The sequence below is a fragment of the Capsicum annuum genome, chromosome 1 (genome assembly GCF_002878395.1).
Source record: "Capsicum annuum cultivar UCD-10X-F1 chromosome 1, UCD10Xv1.1, whole genome shotgun sequence".
Classification (NCBI taxonomy): Eukaryota; Viridiplantae; Streptophyta; class Magnoliopsida; order Solanales; family Solanaceae; genus Capsicum; species Capsicum annuum.
The window spans coordinates 74,682,045-74,689,382 of record NC_061111.1 but is presented as its reverse complement, the minus strand read 5'-3'; positions in this window follow the sequence as shown (position 1 = coordinate 74,689,382).

The window sequence follows — 7,338 nt, the reverse complement described above, 5'->3', positions numbered from 1 at the left end:
TTCTATTTGAAGTGACCAGGCTTTTCGTAATAGTAGCAGCGTTCATCAATTTTTATAGAATTATTACTTTGGCCTTCTTGGGATCCTTACTGTCTCTATCTCATGATCTGCCTTACACCACGGTTGATGAGGGAAATGCCTTCATTATTAGCATATTCCAAGATGTCCTCCTCTCTAGTTGGAGCAACGTTGATACTAGTTTCTTCTTTTCATCCTTATGAAACCTGTTGATATAATTTTTCTTATATACAATAAGGTTACATTGTAGTTCATCGTAAGTTATGTTGTGAAGATCTCCATCTTCTAGAATGGCAGTCTTGGTTTCCTAAATCTTTGGGAGACTTTAGACTAGTTTCTGAACTTGCAGGCTGTGGGGATAGATTATCCCAGTGATTTCAATTCATAGACAATTTTACTGAATCTAGCAAACATTGATTCAATATCCTCATTTTCCTACATTTTAAATAACCCTTATTTATTAACAAGAGCATCAATTTTTGACTTCTTAACTTTGGTGGTTCCTTCATAGGTTACCTCCAGTTTGTCCCATATTTCTTTTATCTTCTCACACATTAAGATCTTGTCGTATTCTTCTCCACTAACTTCACAAAAAAGTAAACTTATAGCACGTGCGTTAGTTTGGATTGCCTCCTATTATTCTTTGGTAATATCAAAATTTTTAAGATTTTCTATATCAGTACTACTGGATTCTCTATCCTTATCCTTTTATTTTTCCTTGAGCCCTGAAATTAGCTTAGGACCCTTTTTTATGACAACCCAGGCTTGGTAGTTATTTGATTTGACAAAGATAGTTAATCTATTTTTCCAGTATGAGTAGTGTTATCCATTGAAGTATGGTGGTCTTATAGAGGAGTGACCATCCTGAAGAAGAGCATTGGAAATTTGGTAATTGGACATTAGATCTTTACTCACTTGTGGTTAAGCTATGCTATCTGTGAGACCTGCTCTGATACCAATTGAAATTCAAGAAGGGGGTGAATTGAAATTTTTTTCTGAGAGTCGACTACTAACTCCTCAATTTCGACTTGCCTGCAGATCAGCATACTTCACAAACAAATTAAACTTAAATAGTTAAACACGTAAATAATAAAGCATAAAGTAAACAACACAAAGATTTATCCTGGTTCAGCACACCAATCCAGTGCCTACGTCCAGTCCCCTTGGGTTTTAAGTTTCCTTTAGATCATTAAAGGTTTGGTTTGAGTACAATGATAGGAAACAAGTTTTGAAGACTTATTTTGCTCTTCAGATCTTGTGAAACAGCTTCAGTTGATGTTACAAAGATGACTTGATCCTACTCTTTATATAACAATTGTAAAATAACGTTACATAGCTTTGTAACACTAAGAATGAGACACTTTGAATTTTCTCCTTGAAGTTGTGTAAGTAGTTTTTGTCTTTAGTCTTCTTTTATAGTCTTCGGCTATTATTCTTCATAAGAAAACCCAAGAGATTTTTTCTCAGTAAAGGACTTAGATTGATTCCTTGATTAAGAAATATAGCCATTTGATAAGTCCATATCAGATATGTCCATATATAGCTTTGGATCAAGTCCATATCAGATATTTCCATGATCTTTCTTTTCTTTTAGTTTGGATGTCTTATGTGATAATTCTGTCCTTTCTTCTTTTGCTTAGATGTTGATTGATTCTTCTATTGATCTTGTTCTATTATGATTCTCGGTCTGCCATGATTCTGGGATTATGACTTTTCTTTCTTTTTTCAGCATATTTGATTTATCTGCCATGCTTGTTAGAATGTCGTAATCTTTTTGCGATTGAATGTCCTTTATTTTCTAAAGCCAGCTTCCTTCATCAGTGATCTTTAATATCCTGCAAGGATTTACTTGTTAGTTTTTCATTATTAAAATATAAACTTTAGAGGCTAACACATACCACTCGTATCCCAGTGTACAGTTATTTCCCCTAGTCATATCTTGTCCAGAGATCAGAAATCCAGGAAATTTTCCAAAGGCAAGAAACCTAGAAACCCAGGGTATTTCATTATATACCTAGCACATCTGGAGGTTAATTATAATGATGACGGTTATAATAATTATGATTATGGTATTATGGATTATGTTGCATTAATTCTGGTATGCGTATTGCCTGTCACCAGTATGCACCGATGTCTATCAGTCGGTATGGGATGGTTACATAGATATGGGTAATGACAATGCCTTGTGTTGTTGTATGTTGATTGAACCTTTCGAGCCTAGAGCGTTAGGGGTACGCATAGGCTCGTCTAAGTATTTGGTTGTCAAGAATAGATGGTTACTTGCATTGTTGTTGATATTGTTATTATCACTGTTATAATCATTATTATGGCTAGTTTATGACAGATTGATCATTGATTTGGTATCGAGATTGGAGGTATGTTTCCAACCACTTCTACCTTACAATTGCATTATTATGCTTGTTTGTCTCATGTTTAGATATATGGATTAGAAACCCTGAGTATGATAGTACTAGATCCTGATAGGATTATAATGAGGTCTTAAAAGTGAAGATATGATGATTTGTGTTATGCTTTGACTTGACTTCATATATATATGTATATATATACCTAGCTATATATTGCTATGGAACTATCGTATATCATTTCATTCAATTGTTCATATTGTTTACTCATTCCTTGGCCTTGTATATTTATATGTATCTTCACTTCGCTTATACATTGCACATTGACCAGTGATATATGATATATTATTGAGATTCATGAATATGACTGGAATAAAATAGTTCATCCTTGTTACTTTCTTAGTCTTAATATGTTACTTTCTTGGACATGAGTAGGATAATTTATCCTTAGCACCTTATTGGTTGTCTTATACGAATGCTGGAATTTTGAGTGTAGTTTTTATTCTGTTTATATGTTATATATATCTACTTTATCTTTGAAATTCAATTGGCAGTTGCCTATAAATTATCATTTATTTGGTACTCATACTACACTTCTGCAGCCTGCAGATCATAGTATGGGTTATTGCCATTGATGTGTGCTTTGTGCAGAGAAGCCATGGTTTGGAGACTTAAAGTAAGATCCTGACATTTGGAGTATTACTTATCTCTCTCTTATGTATCAGACTAGTCTCTATGTAGTATTTGGAGATAAGTTGTATCAGCTATTCATTTGTATTTCACTCGTGTACTCTTGATATATCATAAGCTTTTTTACTGACACCACCAGGTTTTGGGATTTCAATACGTATTTGATTCTCTTATTCCATCAATTCCATATTTTTTATATATAATTGAGTAGTCCATTACTAGCCATCTCAGACTACGGGGATTGGTTTACCTATCGATGGGTTATGATAGGAGCCATCATGACTTGAGAAATTGGGTCGTGATAAATTGGTATCAGAGCCTAGGCTTCACTAGTGTATTATTACAAGAGCTAAGTGTTAGTAGAGTCCTGCGGATTGGTGCAGAGATGTCTGTAACCTATTTTTGGAAGGCTACAGTAAGATTCTTTGGAAATTCACTTCTTGACTCTTTATCATGTTTCTGCATTGCTATGAACCTCGAGCACATTCTTTGACTCTACATTATCCCTAATGAATGATGTAAAATGGTTAGAAGATGTGGATGAGACTTTGACACGTATTTTTAAAGTTTTAGTGTAGCATCAGACTAGAGAGTCAGAGATGGATATTAATTACCTTCAGTACTAGGCAAAAGGATTTGTGGTTAGCTCAGGCTCCAATTGAGTTCGTAGCTACTTCAACCCTTTGAGGTTCAACATTGGGGATTTGAGTCATGTTGAAGATCCCTCTATCCATGGATAGCATTCGATTCATTGAGCAGTCCTCATACTAGAGTTAGGTCTCTTGGTGTTCATCAGGATTTTTGACCAATTTCTGAGTAAGAGATTAGATTTCTCGATTTGGGCCCAACATATTTCTATACTATATCCTTTTGATCCGGAAAAGGGTGAATACATGTGTTAGAGGAATTGTATTATTACTCTACTTGGCATCGTAGCACTTGATAGCAGTTGGGTTTTTCTTCTCTCAGCCTGTTGATTATAAGAGGCCATAGAAAGAGAGTGTATTGAGACTTATGGAAGTGGCGGAAAGAGGCTATGCCATTAGGATAGTGTTATTAGAATTTTATCTAATAGTGGGGATCCTTCTAGTAGAATTCAGTTTCACTTGCAGCCTATCAGCTATACACAGATAGTATTCCAGACTATGAGTAGTTCTCATATTAGTCATGATGATCGTAAAGGGAAAAGTCCCCATCAGACCTTGTAGAGTTGTGGTACGGTTCTCCGGGTCATAGTATCCATTTTGGATTATATGGGGCAGTATCTCGAAGTATTCTAGGATCTTATTTTAGTTGTATCGTGATGGGATAACAACTAAGAAAGTGCCCCAAATATGAGATAGTTGATCAGGCAGAGTTAGCATGTATTCCCTGCCATCTAAGAGTTCTCGAGATAGGCTATAATTGTGGAATAATGGATATAAATTTGGAGTTTACTCTTAGTGTTAGTGGATAACCGTTTGGGTTTAGTTTATGTTTTGGCCATGTTGAAGCTTCAGGAGTTGCTACGACTGCAGAGAGATTGACTACTAGACCAGAGAGTGTCCCCTACATGGGATTTCTAGTCATTCAGATCAGCTCTATAATGTTGTGGCATATTCAGTTAGAGATCGTACACTTGGCGCCTTAGTTGATAATTTAGTCGATCGGTTCGAGTGGGCCCGTTCAGATTTATTTTCCTTATGCCCGTCAGTCATGTGATTATGAATTTCACCATGATTATGTTCTTTTATTTCCTGCATTTATCTGTTTTTATGTGTATTAGGTTTTCCATACCCATAGATAATTATATGCCTTGACGAGTTCATATTGGTTATTATGTGTCTTATTATTAAATTCATGATTATGTTACTATTCCATGGTTTATTTATTTTAGTAATAGATGGAGTCGATTTGTGTTGATATTTCCCCCCTATGGGTGTAGCTTTTGGGTTTGAGTCTCAATCTTGGCACATTGGCCTTATTGTGGCCCTTGAGTGGTGTAATACAGTGATGTTCATTTTGGTATCGCCTATTCATTATACTGATGTTGATATTGTTGTTGTTTTTATCACTGTTTGAGGTTATTAATATTATTTAATATTATTATTTGATGAAATTGATCATCACTGGGTAGCTGTTTAGACTAGTATTATCTAGTTATAATTTAATTTATTTGTGATGTTATTCGGTGGCTTGAGTAGATATACCCCAATTTGATGATTTTTTTCCCATAATGTGACGAGGTTGATTGTCTTCCATCTTGGTTAGCTGTGTTAGATTGACTTAGGGATGTACTGTGGTGTCGAAGGTAAGTAGACCTTTTGTGGTCCTGAAATGGCTCTAGAGTTGGTAATTTAGTTATGGGGCTCGTCATTGAGTTCGAGATTCTTATACTTGCCTCCTGGGTTGTGAAGGCTTTTCTATTGACTATCTCTTTCTACATAGCCTATTTTGACCTTGACCAGTTTGGGTTCATTCTTTATTTATGGCTATTTTATCGCTGATAGTGGTTTTGAGATTGAGCTTAAGATGTCATGGATTCATCTCTTAGATTTATTAGGTTTGTTCCCTTGTGATGGTTCCCCCTAGTTATTGGTGTGAAGATTGGATGCTCTTTTACTGTTGTGATGTGATTCTTTTCTTCCACGGAGTTAGAGTGATGGAAGCAAGTGGCCTTTTGTATGATCGCTTCTTAATTTGGCAAATTTGAAATTCCTTATCTTGAGTAGTTTATATTTTAGTGGTGGTCTTGACTTGGACCTTGGTTTTGATATTGGTATTTTTCTTCTTCGATAATGTGATCTATGGATCGATTAATATGTGAGCAGATGCGAACACATTTGAGGCTTTTAACTGGGAATAATTGTAAAGTCTTAAGCAACTTTTGTCGTTTTTGATTGTTTTCTCTTTGATATTGCAGTAAAGTCAAGATGCAAGAGAACCAGTAATAATGGAAGTAAAAGAGTTGAATTTTGAGCAAAATAAGAAGGGAAGTGTAGTTGACGACTTGTCTGATAAGTCGTCAACTCCCTAATAAGTTATCAGACTCAGCGTCAGCCTTAGACAGAGAATGAGATTCAGCTGGAAGAAGTGACAACAACCTGTGATAGGCCGTCAGAGTTGTGATAAGCCGTCAGGCTCGTCGTCAGGCTTGGACAGTGCTTAAGAAATTGAAGTGAAGATGTGACGACGTCTGTGGTAAGTCGTCAGGTGTCTGATAAGCCATCAAGAATATCATCACACATAAGCAAAAGGCAAAAATTTGAAGCATGCCTGACGATATGTTCTAATAAGCTATCAGAACTCTGATAAGCCGTCAGACATGTCGTCACCTAAAAGAAAAATTCTAAATTTTTAATTTTGCATTTTTCTCAAGTTACGAATATAAATAACAGCTTCTAGGGCTTCATTAAGGGGGATGAACATATCGGGGGGCAAAAAACTTATTCCAAAGGAGTTCACCTCTCTTTGGGGGATCGGAACTTAGAATTCAATCTTCAACTCTTTGATTTGGTTGTGGGAATTTTCTCTTGAACTTGGAAGAGAATCAACTTCATACTTCATCTTTTATAAGTTTAATTACTTTGAATGATGAATATAATTGTTTCTATCTCTTTCTTTCTCATGTGGAACTAAAACCCATAATTAGTTTGTAGAATCTATGATTATTCCTCCATGGATTTAATATTTGGTTAGGGTTCGAGTGATTGTGGAAATATCTTGATAATTCTTTTGTATTAATTATTTTCTGTTGGTTGCAAGCAATAGGCCTAGCTTACTATTGATTTGCTTGAGATAAGAAATCAACCCTAGTAAGAAGTGAATTATCAATAAGGATTTGGGAAGGTTAAGTTCTCATCTAATTATTAATGTTGTAACAAGATTGATCAACTCGAGATAAAATTAGTATGAACAAAATGCTTTCCTAAGTTCGAGAGAATTAGGGAGTTCTACATCTATGTTGGTTCAGAAACACTTGGAATGTCAAAACTGATAAGTTGGTGTTTCCCATAAGTCACGAGAATCCAATACTACAACTGTTATTTAATGGAAGATTACTAATCATAGTGATCACAACTCTAGTTTCTCTATATCATTGATTTGAAATATTGCAGTTTAAGATTTTAGTTCTAAGGCAAATTGAAGTGTTATTAACTTTTGTTCAATCATTAAAAACTCCCATTTTGTCTTTTCATGCTAGTTGTTTGAATTTAACTTGTAGCTTTAGTTTCAAACGTGTTTAATCGCCACTCATATTGTTCCTTGTGGATTCAAACCCGACTCC